At 45.2% G+C, this 23,685-nt stretch overlaps 1 long non-coding RNA gene across 1 annotated transcript in view; it reads right to left on the reverse strand.

Annotated features, from left to right (window-relative positions):
- The window catches only part of LOC308065085, a 99,641-nt gene that overhangs the window by 59,522 nt on the left and 16,434 nt on the right, over positions 1-23,685 (reverse strand). The window contains exon 1 of the long non-coding RNA XR_013928655.1: positions 1-23,685. This exon is cut by the window's left edge and continues 51,034 nt beyond it; it is cut by the window's right edge and continues 16,434 nt beyond it. This is a non-coding gene — a long non-coding RNA (uncharacterized lncRNA).

Consider the following 23,685-nt stretch of genomic DNA (forward strand, 5'->3'; position numbering starts at 1 on the left):
GCTCAGGCTTTGTTGGACTACCAGTAGCAGTCCTCCTACGTGTCATTACACAACCAGTGCAATGTCCCTTGTTAAACCATTTGTTGGCATGAATTTGACTTTGAGCTCATCTACAATACCAGCACTGTTAGAAGAAAAAGTGATTTAATTATTACTGTAAGTTCTTACCACAGAATATTACGCATTGTTTTGAAATGCCTGGCTGTGGATCTTACTTTAACATTCTTTTAAGTCTGTAGTAAAACAGTGTTAGATGTTCCTCATCCTCCCTTTCCATTGTCACTCAGACAAGTCAAAACCAGCCCGTTTCTACAAGGTTTAAATAATTTTCCCATTAACCTTTTATGTAAAGGTTAGAATACACTTACAGTAAGACTAAGTTGATTTATTTTTTATGAGTTCCTAGGCATAGCATGTGGCTTTTTGTACTTCACTGTGTGCCAAAAATGATGACAGTCACATGTCTGGGCAGGTCCTGTCTCATCCCTGCTCTTGCTGCAGTCTTGGACTCTGAGACTTTTTATCAAACATGTTTTTAAAGTCTGGAAGGAAGGGGACGCATTCCCACATAGGGGTGCAGCTGGACACACGCTTCTCAGCTCCTGTTCCCAGCCTGCTCCCAGGATGAGTGCTGGTTCTGCTCTGGAAGCTGGCCAGCCACATGAGTGTGGCACCATGCCATATCCTACCCCCAGAGGGGCCAAAGCACAGCAATATCTGGGATCCCAGCCTGCTCCTGGCCATGCAGCCATTGCCCTAGAAGCAAATTGCTTAGGCTGGCAGAGTAAAACAGGAGAGGAGCGGGTTCCCTGTCTGCCTCTTCCCCACCGTGCAAACACACGCAGGTTCACACAGCTCTTGTGCATCCTGCTGTGTTTCTCAGTTTTACACATGAAGCGTTGGGTTGCTTAGATTCACCTGCACAGTAAGCTGTGGGGAACCCAGGGACCAGATGATGTTGTTTATGCTGTGCTTTTCCTCAGCTACCAGCCCTGGAAGAGCAGAAACAGACTGCAGGGCGTCACTGCCTTCTTGGGGTGGCCAGCATCACGTCTGCTCGGTGCAGCCTGCACAGGCAGGCTAAGCCTACTGTGCTGCACACAAGTGGCACTGGAGAGGAGAAATCCCATGTCTCCACATCATGTACACTGAATTTTCTTTGGGTGATGAAACAATCTTACACCTTTCTAGCACCTCTTGTCTCTAAATAAAGATCTCCACTGTATGTATGGCACTCGTGCTGCAGACCCTAAACACCTATGAACATTTTCTTTTTTTACCCTACTGCTATGTCTGTGAAGCAAAAGGATGTTCCTTCCCCTATTTCACAGGGTCACAAGAAGGCAGTGACCTGCAGTGATCTTCCCAAGGCCATGGAGGGCAGTGGTGATGGAGCAGCAAGGAGTCCTCTTCCTGGCAGTCCCAGGCTGGTGGACTTGAGAAGAACCATAGAATCACAGAACCATTTAGGCTGGAAAACACCTTTAAGATCATCAAGTCCAACCATTAACCCAGGACTGCCAAGTCCACCACTAAACCGTGCCACTAAGCACCTCACCTACACATTTTTGAAACACTCCCAGGGATGGTGATTCCACCACCTCCCTGGGCAGCCTGTTCCAATGCTTCACCACCCTTGCAGGGAAGAAAGTTTTCCTAACAACGACTCTAAACCTCCCCTGGTGTAACTTGAGGCCGTTTCCTCTTGTTGTGTCATTTGTTACTTGGGAGAAGACACTGACCCCCACTTGCCTACAGCCTCCTCTCAGGTAGCTGTACAGAGCAATAAGGTCCCCCTGAGCCTCCTTTTCTCCAGGCTAAACACCCCCAGCTCCCTCAGATGCTCCTCATAAGACTTGTGTTCCAGACCCTTCATCATCTCCACTGCCCTTCTCCAGAGACGTTCCAGCACCTCTACGTCCCTGTTGAAGTGAGGGGCCCAAGAAGAGAAGAGATGAGAAAAAAGGAAAGCTGATTTAACAGCGTGCAAGGAGTTGGCAGAGGACAAGAAAACACCTCACTGGTGAGACGGCAGGTATGCCTGACAAAGTGCAGGCAGGCAGCACAGCTTTGTGAATGTGTGACACAGAGACCTGGGAGAAAGGGCTTGTGTGTCTCCTGCCTATTCATGTCTCACACTTTCTCGTCTTTAAATCCCTTTCCTTTCACTCCTGTGCATTTGAGCATGCAGCCCTGCATTTCAAGCCCATGCACTGAAACAGGCTGACACAGAGCTGTGATGCTTGAAGTCTCTCGGACAGACACTGGTGCGAAGCCCTGAGCCAGCAGCCGGGCTGGATGCAGAGGGCCAGGGCTGGTGACAAAGACCACACTGCATGCTCCCCCTGCCACTGATGTCCATGTTCCCCATGAGGTGGAGAAGGATCTCTTGTGGCTATAAGGTGTTGGCAGGACTACCTTCAGCTCTCAGCAGAACGCTGTGCCAACATATTGAGAGTAGCTTCCTTCAGCAAGGCACTGACTTCTCTCTCATACCACAATCATCCGCTCCTAGAACTGAGTCACGCCACCCAGCACCTAAAATAGTTATTTGTTTTAGCAGAACCCCACAGGATGCTCTTTCAGAGGGGCCAAGAGGTTCCCGTTCCCTTTGACGCAAGGCGTACCGAGGTATCTGGGGGGACACGCGGTGCACTGCCGGGATGCTGGTCCCGCTCCTGCAGAGCTTCCCGGCTCTGCGGCACAGGAAGACGGGCAGCCTGCAGCACCCACACAGATGGGGTGGAGTTACTCATCTCCTTGAAATGACAATTTTCTCTTTGTTTTCTATGTTTTCCAGATGTCAACTGCTGGCTTCAGGGGGAAGGGAAAAATTAATGTGAAGAAACTATTCTAGTAATTTGCCTGGAAAGCCAGGTGCTTCTCCAAGCAGCTTGAACCACTTTTAAATTAAAACTTCAGTAGACAGAGAGCTGGGGCTTTGCTATGGGCATCTGTAAAACAACAAGCAGCTACCGAGGTGTCTTGGGAGGGACTGGTTTGCCCTTGGGCAGAAGCCAGAACCAGTTGCCCCCCTCTCTGCCCATCACTTACCTATGAGACCAAACTCACTGTGGCAGGGACCGCTGCCCCTGAGACCATCCCTGCCCTCCCTGCCTGTGGCTGCCGTCAGGTATGGGAGGCCACCATGCTCTCTCCTTTCTGTCCCTTCTTTTGTCTCGTGCTCAGAGGGGCCTGGTTTCATACTGAGCAGGTGTAATATGGTGCAAACTGGTTATCGTGTTTGGGGTGACAGGATGCTGTCCTTTGCATATGAGCTGCCTCTGGAATAAGCCCTCTGGAGAAGGCAGTGGCTGCTGGTTCATTCCTTCAGGGGGTTAAACTCTGAGGTGGCAATAGTGATGTTTGAGTTCATTTAATGCAACATCTTAGAGCCTGTCTTTGTAATTTCTTTCTTGCATTTGATCTCTATCTCTTCCCCCAAGCCAAACAACTTTTGCCATTACCTAAGATCTTTTTGATGAAACAGAATGGGGAAAATGCAACATATTTTAGTGTACTCTTAGCATAATAAGTTTTTAATGAGGAAATAATAGATAAAAGGCTTCTTGAGTAGAAAGGGGAAAAATGGATCATTAGCATTAAATAAAAATGTACATTTAAAAAACCTGATTCCTTTAAAGAACATGGAAAAAGTATGTCTTATAATGTAAAGTAAAGTCAAACTTTCCTCTACTAACACACATTAAAACAGAGCTAAATGATTGCACCACATCTCAGTAAGTCTGTTTTTAGGAAGGTGAGTCTCATGCTGCTTGATGAGATGTTGTTAAGCAGTCTCCTATGTTCATTATTATGTAAATAGAGAGGTAAAGTAGCCTCCTTCTTGCCAGTGCCTAAAGAAACAGAGCTTGGACCGCGTCAACTATAAATTAATTCCACTGTTTCCTGGAAGTCTGTCATACTGATGGCAATTATTTTTTTCCCCTTTTGAGTGGAGAAATATGTTATTTGGAGAGAAGAATATCCTTAGAGTTCTTGGCTGTCTTCTTGGCGTGCATGGAGTGCAGAGAATCAAGGTGGGTTTAGGTATTTTTGAGTAGATGTGAAAAATATTGAAAGGGATATTTTCCTCCTGGGATTAAGGTACACACCAACACTCACTTCCATCCTGCCCCCAGGCACTACAGCATTAGACAGTCTTGCAGCGGTGCATGAGTTTTAGAGAGAAGTAATTGTAATTATGAACTAGAAAACATGTGTTTTTATGTTTCTCTGGTTACCTCTTCGAGAAGTATTGGATGAAGCCAACAAAAGTTTTTCAAAGGGAAAAAAACTCAGTCTCTTTTTCTCAGTGGAAATCAGTCCTTTTCTTGAAATCTCAGTGCTCAATTCTTCCAAAGAAACAGCCATATGAAAAATGTAGCCTTGGTTTCTCTTTTGAATTTCAGCAGACAAGGTCTCCTTTCTATTTTTGCACTTTCTCTCCATCCTCCCCCCAACTTTGTTTTCTCTTGCCAAAGAGAGAAGGAAAAGGTGGAAAAACAGCAGAATGAAAACCATTCTAAAACCGACAAGTTATAAATACAGAAACTTTTATTTTTGTTAAGCCAGAGTACATGTTAAATAGTGATCCATAGGACTTCAATAAACAAACAATAACAACCTTCCTCCATGGACAGCCAGCCAGTCCTATTCTTTTCTGAGACCACACAAAGAAAAGAAATTTAAAATGTCACTATTTTGGATGATACATTGCACCCATTTTTTATTTGATCTCATAGCTGTCAAATCTTCACTCCTCGATAGCTGGCACTCCTGCCAAGGTGTTTGGCATAGGCAGTACATCTTAAAATGAATCAAAGACACACAGTTATGGTTTATTATATGATCTGTCATGGCAAGGCTGGTAGATCATTTCTCACTGGAAGGTGGATAAAGTCCTGCTCCCTCTCAGCACAAAGGTGTCAATAATGAGGGCAGTGCACAGCTGTTGTGCGAGGACCCACATGGCTGCCTCTTCATCACTGATGCTTGCACACCGCCTACCATGGGCAGCTATTCCCTACTCACCATAACCCCATAGTATAGGAAAGAGTGTGCATCTACTCATGAGAAGGGCTTGCAACAAGTGCATTCTTCCTTCATCCCTCACTATAGCCCTTTCCCCATTTAAGCTCTTTCTTTATGTTGAACAGCAACATTCCCATCACATCTCTGTATCTCTCTGCCTGTTCTTCCAGTCCTTGGGACCACCATATCTGTGGCAGAAACCAGCAGCAGGACAGGGATGGCGTACAGGAACCTGATCCTTTATCCAGAGGAAAATCCTGCCAAAGTAAGGCTTGATAACACGGAGGAGCCAAGTGCAGTTTGGAGTGCACTTCAACCTGCATTTCTCCATGCAGGTTTGCCACCATTGCTAATTCTTACCTCACAGTTAGATCTAATCAAGAAAATGGCACAATTACTCTAAGTCTGGGTTTAAAAGCTATGCATAGTCAGTCCAGGTCCACAAACCGATCAGCTGTTACTAATCCTACTAAACTCATTGCACGTATGACTATTTTCATAGACCTAGACGGTGGTCTACTATGTACAAATATTCTGAAAAAAGGCATAGTCCTTGGCAGTTAACCTTTCGTTTCAGTTCAGTAAATATCTCCTTTCAGCACGCTGTAGATTTGCAAACATTGATTCCTGTCCTCTTGCCAGCAATGAGTAATGGGGCAGGCAGCTCTGCTCCTGCCCTTCCTCCTTGACCAAGCAGACTTTAAGCAAAACGCCAAAGCACTGGGTACAGGTCCTTTAGGGATTTCTTTATCAACAAGCGATGACTTTTTCCTGAGGAGCCAAAACTGTGGTCCATGCTATTTCATAGTTTTCAGGAAGCTCACTATCCAAGTGGAACAAATACAGTATAACCCATTACTTTTCCCTGGAGATTTTTGAAACTTTTGTTAAAAAAAAACCCACAAAAAACCAACACCCCAAAAAAGGGTCAGGTTTAATAAATTCAGTATTGTTGCTTTTGTACTTTCTCTGGAATTTATTTACTTTGCAGTCAATTTGTATTCACTCTCTGCTCCTTTACACAAGATGATTAGGGATATTTTGTAATTCAACATCATATAATGCTCCATTTCCTCTTTGCAGAGATAATGAACTGCAGATGACTGTGCAGAAGGATGTCCTGAAGGACTGCTCCCTACAGGAGAAAAGTGTTGCTGGGAGCTGGTACCACATGCAGGCTCTGCACTGCACAGCAAGGATGCAGACTTGCCATGATGCAAACTGGCACAGGTAGGGTCACTTCTATTCCCATGTCATTAACTGAGGAGGAAAGAAATAGTGTTTTTAATTGCCTTCCTGGATTTTTTGAGTTAATAGGAACTTAAAATCAAGGGATAAAGGGTGTGGGGTTTAATTATGGCTGTAGCTATATATGCATAGACTCTCACAGGCAAATACTACTGCTTATAAACAACTGCAGTCCACCAGGACTTCCTCCCTGTATTTTAACAGTCTTTCCTTCTTCCATTTTTGCTTCTGTAAGCATGTGTCGTCCATATCTTTCTAACTTTTGTTGACTTCTTGGCACTTCCTCTTCAGCTCAAGTGGACCTGGAAAAAAAATTCTGGGTCATGAAGGTCAGTCCTCTTATCTACAACCATTGTTAAACTATGTCCAAGCTTTTACCTAGGTCCCTCCGGGAAGCAGAGAGATTTCTTATCCTTGCTGCACCTATTTGGAGACTGCTTCAGCACAGGGGTCCTCTAGTAGTGAGGAACAGGCTTGTGATTTCCAGGGTAAGGGTACTTATGTCTAGTTTATACTCATTTGAGCTTTGTACTTGGCTCAATCTGCTGCTTTCCCCCTCTGGTTTTTACTCTACTACTGCATTTACAGAGGACAGTCATGTCTATTCTCAGCCTTGGCTTTCCTTTGGTTGAAAAGCCAGAGTTGTCTAGCCTGGTGTCTTAAGACAGCCAGCCCAGTAATCCCATGGTCAGCACCTGCTTCGTGTTCACTGAATCTGCTTCTTCAACATGAACCTGGCCAAGGAAAGCTGTATAGAGCAACCCTGTGAGGTCTCCAAAGGGCTTCCCATGCCCCATGGACAGTACTATCTACTACTTGTCTTTTTTGTAAATCCCTCTCCTGCACTCTCCTGTGCCTGCCTTTTCCCCTCTCATGCCCAGTTTGGCTTTGGAAGCTGAGTGGGAAGAGCCAGGTCAGAGCTCTGAGTCACCACGCAACCTGTACACACGGGTCTTCTTCCGTGCTCGTTTTCAGCTGGCAGAACTCCTGATGATTGCAAAAGCTTGGGTAACTTGTCCCTATGTGCATGAGCCTGGACTTTGTAGAATATAAAACTTTGTTTTGTTTAATTGGCCTGACCCTCTAGGTCATTGGGTTTGGCCCATACGGCATCATAAGCCTTTATGCTGATAATGCTCCCAGCTTTTTTACATCAATAAATACTACCGGATGCTCCTTTTTCTCTGCCAGTGACCATGTTGAATTTATACTTAGCCTCATACTTATTCCTGAGAGAACTGTTACAATTCATTACATTTCTTTGCAGAAAATTCCATTGTCATCTCCCCAGAAACGTCCTCATCTCTTAACCGTTTTTGTGCAGATTCCCATTTTCGCAGTTTTAGTTAATAATTCCCATGTGATATCATAGAGATGTCCAGAGAGATTTGGCTGACTCATATTCCTCTGTCTAAAAGACATCCATCTTATCAAGAAACTGATAAAGTGTTGTTCAGCCACATTCCTGCTGCATCTTGTCCCAGTTTCCAGTTACCTTCCTGGCTGTAATAGCCCTCTCCTTTCACATGTCCCAAAGTCTTTCACAGATCACTTTCCCACTCTCCCTCATCATACCATGAACTTGCCTGCTCTTTCAGACACCTGTTTGGTTTTAACAAAAATCTTTGCAGTGCCACTTCCCTGCCCCATCACAGTGCTGCTTGATTCTCCCAAACTCGAATCTCTGGGCTGTGGCTTTCCATGCTGTCCCATTCCTTTCAACGAGGCTGTGAAAGGCCTCCTTGCACACTGGAGCGGTGGTAGAAGAAGCCATGCCGAAGGACTGGGCTCAGAAGAACAGCCACTGGAAACCTCATTTTTGTAGCTCTCAGTGTCCCATCAAGGGGGCTGTAGCTGAAATGCATAAAGCAGCCTGCGGTACCCAGGGGCTCAGCCAAGGGCTCTGCAGAGCTGGTGTCCTGGGTTCAGCTGGGGCAGAGTTAATTATCTCCTTGGTGGCTGGTGCAGCGCTGTGTTTTGGATTTGGTGTGAGGACACTGTTGGTGGCACACTGATGGGTTCGGCTGTTGCTGGGTCATGTTTATACTCAGTCAAGGACTTTCCAGGTTCTGGGGCCCTGCCAGCGAGAGGGCTGGAGTGGCACGGGGAATTGGGAGGGGACACGGCCAGGACAGCTGACCCCAGCTGGCCAAAGGGATACTCCATGCCATATGACGCCATGCAGGGTATATAAGCTGGGGAAGAGGAAGGAATGGGGCGGGGGGACATTCAGCATTATGGTGTTTGTCTTCCCAAGTAACGGTTACGGGTGATGGAGCCTGGCTCTCCTGGGGATGGCTGAACCCCTGCCTGCCCATGGGAAGCGGTGAATGAATTCCTTGTTTTGCTTTGTTTGTGTGTGGCTTTTACTTTACCTGTTAAACTGTCTTTATCTCACGAGCTTTCTCACTTTTACTTTCGTATTCCTCTCCCCCATCACACTGTGGGGAGAGTGGGTGAGCAGCTGCATGGGGCTTAGCCGCCAGCTGGGGTTAAACCACAACAGTCTATGAGAGGTTTTCCACCGGTTGTTCCAGACTTTGGACGAGATGTCTTATAGCCTTATTGCAAGACTAAAGAAGATAGAAGATCTCCATTGCAGGACATGTATCTAAATATCTGAAGTGCAAACATAAAACATCTTCCAGTTGTATTAAGAGAGGTTATCTGAGCTATCAGACTCAGTATTTGCTTCTCTGTTTTGGGGAACTGTTTTTGTACTGTTTTTCAGGTTTTCTGGTTCGCTAAAATCTTGCAATTCACCTGTAAGTCTTCAAGTTATAACCTTGCAAAGTATAACAACATCAGTGCCAAAATTAATTTCCAGCCCTGTAAAAGCAAACTAAGGTGTGATGCAGACAATGCACTGAGGTAAACACTTCGGTGTAAGGATGTCACTTATATGATTCATGCTTTGAGTAGTAACATAAAGGAAGCTGTACACAGTGTTAGCAAGGCAGATGTCATTACACTGTTTTCTTGCGTATTAAAAGTTTAAAAGAAAGTAAAACTTCAAGCATTGTCTTAACCTGTGTTTTAGTGGAGTTATACTTGCTTCTGACTTTGTTACCCTACCTGGTCCATTCTGGTTTCTGCAGTCATGCTCTTCAGTTAAGGATAGAGCTCAAGAGAGAATTGGGAGAGTCTTGGAGAGTGGGACTGGATTCAGACTCTCTGAGAATCGAAGGAGGGAAGTGCTGATGTCTGAGGTGGCCTGGAGTGAGCTGACTCTACCTTCACTGAAGAGGTGGGTTTCACATTGGAAACACTCTCTTCATGAAAATACCAGAAAGAACCCATCCTCCTGATTAATGGGGATGAATGGGTGTTGAGTAGAAATAAAAGGAATCGGTGACAGACAAGCTACACAGGCTGGTAGCTGGACTGAACTATTTGAAAGTGTGGAAGGGAAAAACATTGATTTTTTTTCACTTGTAGTTAAAAACACAGTGTTTCCTGATGCATATGGACTTTGTGAAAATTATTTTTCTGTGATCATCATAAAAAAAGCATTGGAATGGAATAACTATATGTAACAGAAAACATCTTTCAGTTGCAACAAAGTGTAGTGGGAAAACCCAGTTTGAAAATAGTAATTTGACAGGTAAATGGGTCAAACAAATCTTTTTGTTTTGGAAATCTTTGCCTTATTGTTTCTAGAAGTCTCATAAATTAAAGTGCTCTCTGTCTTTCTTGACTGTCATTTTAATTGCAAGGAGGAGATAAAAGCTGACAGGAATGCAGAAATGTTAATAAACAACATCTATGGTGAACACACCCTTTCAAATATGCAGTCAGAGGAATATGCCCTTTGTAAGTCATGAAATAGAAAGCTAGATTATGCAGAATAAATAAAGTGTTTTGTTCTGGGGTGACTAAGTCAAACTTGCAAATGACCCAAAACTTTGCTATCTGCTGGAAATTCAAGGTCTGAGCTGGCTGGTCACAGCGTTACCATCTTTTTAAAGATGCTCAACACAATGAAGGGACGCTTGATTCCAATTAGTCTGTTATTAGTGATGACTGATCTCCATCCTCCCCAGATGAAAGGTGGAGGAAGCTCAGAGGAATCCCACTGCTGGACCACCACATGCGTAGGAGGGGTTTGTGCAAGTCTCTTCCGCAAGGAAAGCAGCTCAGCTTCCAGAGGACAGTCACCTGCTCCCACACGTCGTCATGAGAACAAATCGTTTCTAACTCTCCCCAGACTCCTGGTGTTCACACCTATGCTCCTGTGAATATGGCTTCATGATTCTATGATGTTGCAAAGTACAAGAAATCTGAGTTGCAAAAGGTGGTGTTAACCCTGTGCAGATTAACTATAATATCACAGATACAATGAAAGAACCAACAGAAACAAGTTTCATTACTGCATATATTTAGGATCACTGCCCTGCGGTGGTACAGACAGATTGCTTGGTGCGACCATGGGTGTAATGGTACTTGTGAGAATGGGCTGGTAAATGACTGTTACTCTCTTGCTTAGTATTCCCCTGGAAACAAACAAACTCCCCAAACAAACTAACAGTAAATAAAATACAAGAGGATGGATGTGTCTTCAGGAAAAGAAAAAAAAAAAAAAAGAAGAGAGGAAACAGTGATGCCTCATCCCTTTTTAACAGAAACCAAGGCCAAACTCCCACTAGCTCCATGGGACTTAGATGCCTTTAATCTAAGTCACAATAATAGATGAGGTAGTGTATTACATCCAAAATGTGGTGAAACATCAAGATGTGGTCTTTAGACTGATGGGGTCAATTTTTTCCATGGCTAGAGGGAAGGCAGCTGTAAGTGACTGAAGGAGACAGGCACAGTAAATGGCAGTGCACAGCAGGGGCTTCAGCTCTTCCCCTGCTGTGTGTGAATCAGTGTGAGGACCTTATCCAAAGCCTGCCAGACTTCTGAGAGCCTTTGACTTTGCTGTGTCTTAAATCAGACCTTACATGCATCATTTATCTTATTTGCCAGAGATACTGCGTCTGTGCTTTTTCCAGCAGAAACAATTAACCTGACTAATATGCTGGCTTTTTCTTTTGCTAGTGTGCCATGTTTGGGTCAGTTTGTTTTCAAGGGATCCTCCCGTACTTCCTCCTGAACACATCAGTGGTATTGGTGGGTAGTTGCAAATTGCTGTTATAGTAACAGGCAGAGCTGATGGACAATGTCACGATACAAAGATTTTCTTTGGAATTTTCAAAAGGCTATGGCTTTGATCAGTAGTGACTGGGGGAGAGGTACCATGTCAGTCATGCTGAACCATTCCACCACAGTTTTGCTTTCAGAGAAACTCCCGAATACTTTTGGCTCCTCCATGATTTATGGAGCTGAACTTTCCAGCTTGCAAGTGGCAGGTGAAGCAGGTTATCTCAGCTACTAGAAACAAATCTGCCCTGCAATTTATGTGAGGTGTTTGCTTAGTGATCACATGGACTTTCAAACCAAATCCACACTCTGCAGGGGAACAAGGACACCAGTGTTTGATCTTCAGAGTGAATTTCATGAGTTGAGTTTGATGAGATGCTTGCCAAGGCTGACTCTGAGCAAAGAAAGATCTCTGCAAAGAATCCAAACCCATTTGGTTTGTTAAAAACCAGTTCGTTAAAACAGAAAAAAGAAAAAAAGTCCCATTCTGTTTTTAGCTGTCAGTGTGTAGGAGCTCTCTTAGACGTGTCTTCCAACTTGCATTACTTGGAAGAGAGGATTCAAACCAGCTGCCTACTTTTATTCACAGCTCATCTCAGCAAGCAAGGGCTCATCTGATATAACATAAAGTGGATGACAGAAGCTGGGACTTATGTATAGCAGAGCAAATGGTCCTGTGACAGGAGGTAAAAGAGAAGGAATAATTCTGTATGCTTCAGTTCTGTGAAATCTTGTCCAGCTTCACAGCAGTGAAAGACTGGAAGAAGAGGTGAGACCCTCAGCTGAAGATACAAGCTGTATTTGACATTTCTTGGTGCCAAGGTATTGTTGTCATGTTAGCCATAGAAAGGATGCAGAGCAGTGTATAGTCCAGGTGAAACCTGCAATCTGTGAGTTCACAGAGATATATAAGCAATGGTGTTAAACTGGAGAACCTCTTCCAGTCTTCTGATCCCTTGCATCTGTCAAATCCAGTAGTCCTGTGGCTTGAGCCGCCTACATGCTCATTGTATGGAGTTCAAATAGCCTTTCTTGGGGACTTTGAAGAGAACAGTTCAAAAAGAGCTTAGTCTCAAGCTATTTTTCCTTGCCATAATTGCTCCTATGGGAATTTCTCTGCTTGAGATCTGCTCTGTCCCTGTCCTTCCCCTGTCCTGGGTTTATGAAACCTCCGTTTTTCAGAGACCACCAGCACTTGTTAAAATGCTGAAGCAGCAAAGGGAATCCCTCTTTCAATGCCTAGGTACCCCTTTTACTAACTGCTACTGTAAACTAGAAGCTACCCATTCCTCCCAGTTGAAGTCTGGTGCTTTACGGTGGGTTAATAGAAGAATCAATTGTGAGGGGGGAAAAATCACTGCAAGGCCTTTTTTTTTTTTTTTTTTTTTTTTTTTTTTTTCCCTGGGGAAAGAAAGGAAACAGAAACAGATGATTAATCTTCTGTTTCTTGATGGTTCAAGTATCCTTTTATGTATGTGTCATATGTCTAAATATTCAGGGTCACCAGTGACCTTGGTCTAGCTGAAGTGTCTAGATGCATTCAATCCTCTTGTCTTTCTGGGCTTTCCTAGGTCTATGCTTTACTTTTGCTCTTTGGGGACAAGTGATATGAATACAGTAACAAAGACAAAGGATTTTTTTTTTTCTGTATATGGTTCCTATAGTCCTTACAAAGACCTGCCTGTGTCTTTTGTGGGTGTTTTTGCTGGGTAGCATATAAAACATACATTATGTGGAAACAAAATGTACCCAAACATCTTTCAGTCCACTCCCTGCATTATCAAGATTTATAGAAATCTTGTTTTGAAGCAAACTGATTAAGATGGAAGCAGTTACAGCACAATATTTATTGAACCATTATAGAGCCAAATATTACTTCATAAACCAGGAATAAGCAAATATTCACTGGTTAAGGGATAGAAACTTTTACAGAATTTAATTGAGCAGGAGTCATCTCAGGCAGCCCCCACTCAACAGCACTCAGCATCTGTACTCTGTATATCAAATGCCTACCACACTATGTATGATTAGGAGATGAAAACTTCGTACGTCAAAACTGGGGGCTATATTTTAAAATCTTTGGTGCCTATTTTCTTAGGTTGCTGTCACTGTCTGCACATCCACACCCTTGAAAGGTCTACAGATACGTGCTCCGACCCCTGCTTGTGCAAGACAGGGGCAAGATTTAGGATCCTGTTCTTACAGATGCTGATAAGATTGGGTGAGGGAACTGCTCATGAATAAAAATATGAATGCACATAACATCTGTTAGGAATATTGCCAAGAACTCTATAGATTTCTACCAAAAGCAAAGTCATAGGCATATTAGCTCTCTGAAGTCTAAGCACACCAGTACTCAGTCTATGACTTGTTTCTCGCTGCTTTTATTATACCATTCTTGCTGCTGCAATTACAGCATTCATTTCCATGGATGACTTCCAATCTGGGTCTTGATTTAGCAACACATTTAAGCAGTACTACAGGACAGAAGGTGAAGGTGATGATGCATCTGTAAGGACTAACAATTTTTTAATTAATAACCTAATGATAGGGTGTTGTAAAAAAAGTCGAAAGAATGCCACAGCCAGTCTTGTGCTGACATTTAATAACAGATGTGTTGTGTAATCCACAGGAGGTAATTTTTCAGCTTTGCTCAGTGTGGGTGAGGTCTTGACTGGAGCACTATGTCTGCTTTGGGGCCACGGACTTCATGAAGCATAGAAACTAACTGGAGAAGAGCCAGAGGAAAGCAAAAAGGATGATGAGATGTTTGGAACACATGACCTGTCAGGAAAGGTTCAAGGAACTGATGTGTTGGGTTTTTTTTTTTTTTATCTAGAAAGGAAGGATCCTAATATGGGAGATAATGAAAGACTTACAGTACTTAAAACATTACTATGAAAGACTATGATGAATCGTGCCCATAAGGATACGGGAATGACTGGTTTAATTTATGACAAAAGTGATTCAGGTTAGTCATTAGGAAATACCATTTACTGTTAGGAAAATCCAGTACTGGAGGAGAACACCGAGAAAGACCTGTTATTTTTGTGACTGGAGATTAAGGACAGACCAGACACACATCTGACAGGAAAGGCCAAGATATAGTTATCTTGCCTGTGTGCATGGGGTGGGGAAAGTGTTCTCCTGAGATCCTTTCCAGCCCTGTATTTCTGTGATTTATGGTCTCTATATGACTTAGATCTCTGTCAAACCAGGGCCCTAGAGTACCACCAGGTCCTAGACATCAAAGGCTTCTTTTGGAAAGATTCATAGGCTGGCCAAGCGTCAAACATTTTTCTGCCCTCTGAGGAGAAGACCTCTCTCTGGCTGTCACTCCAGTCTCTGAGCTACAGCTGACGGTTCTTTGCCTTGCTCATTAGTCACTCAGCTGAACTGGACCTGCGGCAGCATGGCAAGAGAGCAGGTAGTTTCTGGAAAAGTTTTGCCAAGGAAGTTTTAATGAACCCAGGATTTCCCTTCACACCGTCTTCCCACCCTGTCTTGCACTGTTCTTACCAGGGGCCTGGTGCTGCAACACCCTTCAGGAATGCTGTGCAAGAGGCAGGAAAATGCTCGGTAGTCAGATGTGTAACCAAAAGGTAAAAGGTGAGGTTTCAGACAATACGGATGTGGAACAAGTGTTGTCCCAGCAAAAAAACCACAAACAAACCCTGAGCACAACAAACTTGTCTTTCTTTCACACCTGGTGAAGTTGGCCTAGAGGGGCCCCACGTTTACTTTTAGAGAGGGAGGAATGATGACTGGTGGCACATAATCAGGAGTGCTGTGTTAGCATCCATGCTTCCTCCTACCAGTGCCAGCAAAGTCAAGAGATGAGAGAAGGGGAAGGGCCCTTGACTCCAGATGTGACTCAGACGTATTCTCTACTGGTTTTTTTGTGAATGCTGTTACTGGTGTTCTGCCTTGGACTTTTAAGGGGACTGTCTTTTCTGATGTATGTACTTCTGTGTGGTGTGTCTCTCTGGATGCAGCACCGACTGCTGACCTTGGCCTTATGTACACTGTTGTCCCACCCTGGTTGGCCAGTGAAGGTCCCAGCAGTGGCGTGCTCAGCTGGTGACAGCTGTGAAGGTCTGCGTGATCACAGGGAAGTGCTGGTATGGAAGTTAAGATTAAAAAGGAAGAAGGCAAATGTTAAATACCTGTAATAGATGTGCTGCCATGATGGTGATACAGATACCATCAACCTGTAAAATACACAACAGGCTTCTCCTAGTTGTTGATTTTTTTCTTTCTCCAAATTTCTTTTCTCCTGATGTTGCCTTTGACCTATTCTGGGATCTGAAATCCCATCTGGCCACTGAAGGCCAACCCAAACTCTTCACCATAAATATTTCCAACTCATGGTTTGTCAGGTAGCAGTATCCCCACTGTCATTCAGGAACTGCAGTTTGCTCTCACCCTCTCTCTCTTTGTCCTCTCTTTTCACCACCAACCACCAACAGGCTTGTGTCAGTAAAGTTTGGTAACTCTAGGAAGCCTTCTTTACAACAAAATGTCAACCATGTCAAAACAAGTTTCTCCACAAGTCCTCTCCTTGTTAGGTCTGTATGAAGTGCTCACACTTGGCTCATGGACGCCCTGGTGCATAGGACGCCTGCATGACTGTCAGCACATTGACCGGTGCCAAGCGCAGCAATGACGTGTTGGACGCGGTAGATTTCATACTGTCAAACTGCGCTAGTGCTGGACCAACTAAAAATTATTTTTGGGAAACTGAGAAATGTAGAAGTGTCAGAGTAGGCACTCTACACCCAGTGCAACATGGAAGAGACTCTGGGCACTGTTATCCACCTACATCTTGTAAGAAATTTGGACTGCTCCTGCCTAAACTTCCAGGGACTGCCTGTAAGAATAAGGGAAGAGAAATCATTTAACCTTGTGTGTTCTACATTTGAATCAGATCCTCGGTTGCATATTAGATTATGTCATACTGGGTCCAAACAGCTTCCCAAGCACCTTGTAAGAGGTGCACCACAGCAGCATGGTTGTTGGTTTTTTTTTTTAACTTGTCTCCAGCTCCAGGTCTATTGAAAGTTTGGATGTACCCAGAGACTTTCCAGCAATCAGCCAGCAACTCTCAGTCATCCACCAAGCAGATTCTCTTTCTCTCCTACAGCTCCAATGGGGCTGAGTACAATAGCAGTCTCCCAGCTGGAGCTGACTCTCTAAGAAAGACCTGACACCTGGAAATGTTGTACAGCAGCCTCTTCAGGAATGGAGAAAGTCAACAAACCAAATACATCCTGACCTCAACCTTGCAACCATAAGGCTCCAAGAAATCCCAGCCACTTCTCCAGCCGGACATCACAGGGCAGAAGATACCAACACAGTGGGGTCAGCAGCTCCCAGGCTGTCCGATGCTGAGTCCATGGGAGATGGAGGTGGGTAACAGAGCAGGAACCCTGGTACAGCTCTGCAAGAGGGCAGAAGGGCCTGCCTCCACGCAGGAAAGATTAATGGGAATCTTCTCTTGTTCAGAAGAAAAGGATGGGCTTCATTTCAGACCTCTACCAGAAGGTCTGCTCCAAAAGGTGCAGAGCAGCTGATGGAGAAGTGCGGGCTATGTGACCATGCGGAGCGGGGCAGCTGCAGTATGGCTGACACGCAGAGCACCTTGCCTCAGCACCACGTGTGCCCGTGCTCCTGGCAGCCCAGCGAGCCAGTGTGTGGTAGGGCCCCCCAGATCAGGGCCCAGCAACACCCCCCATCACAGTCTGTGAGCCTTGTGTTTTAGGTGTCTCCAGTGCCCTACTTTGGGCAGCTGCAGGACCGTACTTCCTAATGCTTGGGAGAAGTCCACCTCCTCAGTTCCCCACGGATCCTTCTCCCCAGGCTCACCCCTGTATGCAGTGTGCAGGCAGCTCACTTGCAGCAAGGTGCTGCCACAGAGTCCCAGCAAGTCACTGGGATAGCCTTTGGGGTGCTGATGGGTTCATTTCTTCTCTTGCCACCATGCTGGATGGTCTCCTTACTTCTTCGCAGCCTGCTCAGTGGTCTCCAGAGAGCTGAAGCCTCTGCAGTTGCAGGACCCTAAGTTCCCAAAAGTCTAACTTCTTTCCCAGTTCCCCTAGAGAGGGGATCCTGGAGCTTCTAGGCTGCCAGTTCCCAGGTCCCAGTTAAGTCTTGCTGATAGTGAACTGGGAGACTGCAAGCCATAGGACCTGGACTTAAACCTGCCTAAGTTACTTGGATAGTCCAGGTTTCCCCTGCTCCACTGAAAGTCACCAGGTAGAATGATCAGGGTCTGGAAGTCCTAAAAATACAGACTTTTGGCTCCTGTGCCAGCTGGCATGCCACACCAACAGCATGGGTGTCCATTTTGGGACAGTTGACTAGGTAGGGGACCCTGGAGCTGGGGACATAAGAGCCTCCAGGCTGTGCCCAAGGCCTGGGGCAGCTGAGAATTCCAGCCTCACTAAGGCAGAGGTGCTGGCTCCCCCGGAGCTCAGCCACCAGCAGCAATGTCAGGCAGCGGGACAGGGGCAGCATCTCCCCATTGCTGCCCAGCACAGACCTCGGTGCAGTCTGGCAGCCCCCTGGGGTAGGACACCCCACCAGTGGCAGGCAGCTGGTGACTGTGAGGTGCTGAGAGCAGTTAATTCCTCGGGTCCAGCAGAAATGCTGTGAGAGCATGTCTGGGGTCCTGCAGCCCCCCAGATGTTTGCCCCCTGCCACATCAGCCAGGGCACACACCTTGCCAGGTGCCCATGTTGGTGTGCAGCCTGCACAAAGAACTGCTTCTGTCATGAACCAGACCTTTCAACCTCCTTTTCTTGTGTATAAAGTGATCCTGTAGAGAGGACCTGTATATAGGCTATTCCATATATAAAATCATAAAATTTTACAATCCCTCCTTAATCTTTTCTTTTTGAAGCCATAGAAGTATTTTTCTGTAGGTAAGACAGGATGTGCAAAATCACTAGGGAGGTGGGAGATTCAAAAAAGTGTGGGCAAAAAAAAGGGTCTTTCAAATTAGATTCAGGAAAGGGCTATGCATTTTCCATGAGACAGGTTGTAAAGGGACTGGGACATAAAACAAAAGCCAAGCCAAATAATGAGAGCAACGTAACCAGTGAAACAATGGGAAAATTATTTAGCAATATACACAGCCCTGGAACAGCCGCACTGTAAGTTAGGCATGCACACCAAATGTATTTGGGGCTGCTAGTGCCAGATAACTCGGCTAACCCTCTGAAAACTAACTCGGACACAGCATGCTTACATTTCCCTCTCAACAACAGCTTGTGAGGCAATCACTGCGAGGGGATATGCAACACTTATTTATTTCAAACAACCACTCATGCAAAACAGCTTGGACTCTGTGATCCTAACCAGATGCCCTTCAGTAATCCCACATGCAAGGTGCACTGTGCAGCTTCCACGCGCATCCCTGGAGTGGCATGTCCTGCTCTCCTACGGCTCTATACCGCACACCATTGACCGCCAACAACCCTGTCCAGTAACTTCATCTGTCTCCTGAGCATCACCCCTCACAAGTCAGCCAGTACAGGATGATTTCTGTTGTAGCACAAGAAAATCTGTTCATGCTCTCTCAGAAACGATACCCTTGCTTGCTGGTAAAATAAAGCTATGACCAAATCGCACTTCTACAGCAGATGCATTAGCCTTCCCTTTGACACAAGTGTTCCTCATTGTGCCAGGTTCCTCCCTCGAACTGAAATCTGCTTGCTGCAGTGGCTGTGGGGAGAAGAGGTACCACAAAACCAGTTAAGTCTACCTGATTCACAGATGTTCCTTGCTCTTGCCTGGACCTTCGGGGATGTTTTAGCTCAGGGCGTGCCTGTGCTGATGTAAACTGGACTTAGGGATGCCTTTGAAGGCTGAGATCATAAGGGATGAAGAAATCTGGGGGAAACAGCCATGCTGAAGGGCTTGGCTTCTCTGCCATTATGTGAAGGTGACTGACATAACTTGTGTGAAAGCTTTAAAAGCAGCCCGCATTTCCGTTTGGATTATTTCCTTGGCAGCGCTAGAAGATTTTTTTATGTCTTTGAAGGATCTACAAGCAGAAGAATGCTGACAACAAGTGCTCTGATTTTTCTGTCTTTTTCTCCATGTCTGGGAAGAAGAGAGTTTTGGTATTTTCTTTCCAGTTTCCCACAGTAGAGCCTTGGAAAGGCTATGTCATCCTGGGTCTGGAGAGCAGTGCAGCATGTGGAGTCATCCCCAGCACAGAACATGCCAGAGGGGCATTCTGCTTCCTTGCAGCTAGCGGGGAACGACAGGAGCACCATGTTTCCTCTGTCCAATAAAATTATTCCTCCTTTTCATCAGGTACTTCTCTGCACTTGATACCCAGAGTCTGCTGGCTCCCACAAGCATGTCCTTCAAGTGACTTGCTGTTTCTGTTTCAGAAAGTAAAGTATTCAGGATGTTTTTTGAATGAGTGAAATTTTTTTCGTGGAGGAATGTTCCTACCACAGCCACCAAAACCTGCTCTCCTAAATACTTTGATGAGAAAGCAAGTAATTTAGGTGAAGAGAAGGCATTTTTACGTATCTAATCACTGTTGTGTCTCAGCTGAGAGACAGGGCATCAAACGTCACTGATAGGGTTTTGATTTACATTTATGATTTTTCTGTATCATGTTCATGCTTTGGAATAGCAGGGTCATGAGCTGAAATATGATGTGTGAGTACGTGTGCATGTGTGAAAGAGAGAAAAAGAGAGGGGAAGGCATCAGAAAGTTCAAGTAAAAGAAGCATTTTTAAATCTTCAACTTCACCCAGCCTGAACATTAGGACAGATCATTAGAAAACAATTTTTCTATTCTGTAGCAATTTTCTTTTTTGTTTTGTTTTGTTTTGACAGCTAATAGCTCTGCTTGCCAGCACACAATGAAATCAGCTGGTGTTTGTGCTGTTAAAAATGAAAGGGTTTCCTATTATTCCATTGATTTCATTATATTAGATTAAGAAATCATGTGGTTGGCTACCAGTGACATGAGCTCAGAGTACACTGAGCAATGATTCATGCTGTTGCATGCTGAATCTGCTAGGGAAGCTGGTCACCAAAGAGACAAACATGGACCCTTTATTTGAATTTTCTGGGCTGGGATCAAGGTCTTGTCCCAGAGACGTCCTGAGTCTTACTGCAGCTTTGGGGTGCCATTGTAGCCTGTGCAAGTCTGAATAACTGAATAGTCCTGACTGTTAGACTGAAATAAGTTCTGGTGAAGCAGGAGAAGTGGGAATCCTGGACCAGGGTCCTGCCAGAGCAGCACACACCTTGGCAAGCATTTACATTTGCTCAGCATTTCGACGCCTGCTCTGCACCCCTGGGAACTGTCTAGTTGGCTTTATTTTAAAAGAAACAGGAAAAAGTTATGCACTGCAAGAGTCATGAAGAGGTGTGAGGAGCCAGCTTGTCCCTAAAGATTGATTTTGGACACTGAGTTCAAGAAGTCACATTTGGACTTGCCCAGACCTATTAGACTTTGCCTGTATTTCAGGATTGGCCTCTGCCATAAACACTGTGGCATTTTAATTATTTCAGAAGCAGACTGTTAGGGACAAGTTTAGGTGCTCACTGCTTTGCCACCACTTGTCACGTACTGGGTCACAACCAGCAAGCTCTACAGAAGGTTCACAAATCCCACCCTCCTGTCTCTCCAAAACTTTTCCCCCAAACTGAATCAGGGCTCCATAGTTTTGATTTGTGCCTCATTTTTCATTATTCTTTTTATTCATTATTTTGAAATGATTTGCAATGAAATAATTATTCATTATTCTTACACTTATTTTATACTTACACAGAATTACACTTGTTTTCTCCAGGATGCTCCACTGAGCCTGTCTACCAGACATATACAATGTGGAAAAAAGATGCAAGATGAAAATTTGCGTATAACGTATTCCATGGGCTAAGCAGGAGATAAAAGACATTAGGAAGCCCAAACTTTGCGTTTGTTCTCATGCTGACATTTGGCTTTGCCCTATATTAGGATCAGTTAGTTTGTGGGGATCACGAAGGCAAATTACCTGTGTTGGCATTTTAGTTTGTGTTTGGTACCAGAGGGCAGTGCTGACATCCGGGACCTCCACAGGCTGGGGAATAGGCTGGGAGGTCCCTCATCAAGTTCAACAAAGGGAAAGCGCAAAGTCCTGCTCTAGGGAGGAACAAGCTCAGGCACCTGCAAAGGCTGGGGGCTGACCATTTGGAAAGCACCTCTGCTTTGGTCCACCATTGCATTGGTGGGCAATGAGTTGATCATGAAATGTGCCCTTGCAGCAAAGAAGACTAAAGGCTTGCTGGGATGCCTTAGGAGGCTGGTCCAACGCGGGCACAGGTTGTCCAGACAGCCTGTGGAGCCTCTGTCTTCAGAGATCTTAAAGACTGCGCGTGGCCATGAGCAGCTTGCTCCATCTGACTGTGCTCTGAGCTGGGGATTGACTAGGTGATCTCCAGAGGAGCCTTCCAGGCTCTGCCATTGTCTAAGTCTGTGGTTATTGCAAACCCATAGCAATGATGTTGGTGCAGCTACAATTGTGCCTCTGCAGGTGAGTTCATGATGACATTCATAAAACACGCAGCATGGAAAAAAAGTATTCGTGCATGTCAGGTCAGGATTTAATTTAGGAGTTTCCGGGAAGTAACAGCACAGGGCAAAAAGCATGGATGGCAACAAGGGTATTGCTGCTTCAAGTCACACCTGAGATGAATTTCTGCCTGCCTAGATACCACTGATCATCTCACATGGCACTTGTAGAGGAGTGATGGGCATCACATTTTGGTGGGACTGAAAGTAATTAAATTCTGTGGAAAGGCTAACTCAGGCCTGGCTTATCTGAGGTGGAGCAGGGTCCTGGAAATGACACTTCTGGAGGAGGATTGCAGGACTACAGAGGATAGCGGTCCCAGCAGATTTTGCAGAGTTTCCACTGTGGCAAGAAAGGCTAATATTAATCTAAACTAAATCTCCTACTTTTATACCCCTCCAGGTCCCATTTATTGTCCCTGTGGATGACACTAAATCAATCAGGGCTATAAAGATAAATCAAATGTTTTCTGTCTGCCCTTCCTTTGCTCAAACGTGTTTGGATGACAAATGAAGAGAAGGTGAGGTTATCTGAGGATACCAGACAAACAGGCTCATCTTGGAAGATGGCATAGAAAATTGTTAGAGGTTCTGACAAAACTGAGATACCTGGAGGAAAGGACACACAAGGCAGTAAAGTACAGGAGCAAATCCCTTATTGTGAGTGTCTTCAGGCTTGGTAAATTTAGCATAGCTTAACAACAAGGAAAGCAGTCTGAAAAATAGCTTGCTTATAGCCTGTAAATTCCTGCTCGGGGATAAAATCCAGGGCTGTGAAGAGTTATTTAATCCTGTTGAATAACAGGAACTGAAGGCTGGACACCGAAGGCAAACAAATTCAAACAGAAAATGAGGCCTGAGGGGAAAGGCAGCCACATGAGAAGTTCTTGCTGTTCCCTCCTTGAAGCCATGGGTCTCCTCTGGACAGGTGAGGGGGGTATGGGTGGAGGAGAAAGGCACCTGGCCAACAGCTCGGTGCCAGTGCTGGGGCTAGAAGTGTTTTGGCCAGGTTTGTTCTTCCCCCGTGGCATTACCTCCTCACTGCCTCCCCCCACAGAGACTAACCTCCCCTTCCACTGAAGAAGGACATTGAGCATCCACCTGGATGCCACACAGCGATGCCAGCCGGCAGCACCCCTGCTCAGGCAGTACCCTGCTGTGGCTCAGCTCGTGCCACCTCTGAGCAGAGCCAAGGACCTGCCACTTGACCTCCAGGTCTGACCCAGACTCTGTCCCATGGGTCCAGCATGGATGTGCCTCATGCCTGACCCCATGGTGCTGCTGTGCCGTGAAAAGTGCCGCGGGGCGCAGCCCTCCTGGCCTCACTCCCTGGCTTTTGTTCGGAAATGAACCCGAAGCCATTGCAGCCTTGCCCTCTACAACCTCTGTTGTTAATAAATTTGCATTTATACTAAGTGCAAATAGTTAATTTACTGGCTGGGCTGGGTGAGCTGGATATTTTGGTAGGTCCTGCAGGAACCTTAGGCAGTATGGGTGCTTTGGCTGTACAACCCTTACTTAATTAGGAATGTTTCTGTACTGTGTTTTTACACATGGATCTACTCTCATATGCATCTGGCAATTAGTTTACTCCCAAGAATGTGAAGTAATTTTTGGCCTCTAAACTGGAGGCGTGAATGTCTGGGTTTTAACTCTTTGCTGCCACTGGGGATGCT

The sequence above is a fragment of the Falco punctatus genome (assembly GCF_963210335.1).
Source record: "Falco punctatus genome assembly, chromosome: 5".
Taxonomy (NCBI): Eukaryota; Metazoa; Chordata; class Aves; order Falconiformes; family Falconidae; genus Falco; species Falco punctatus.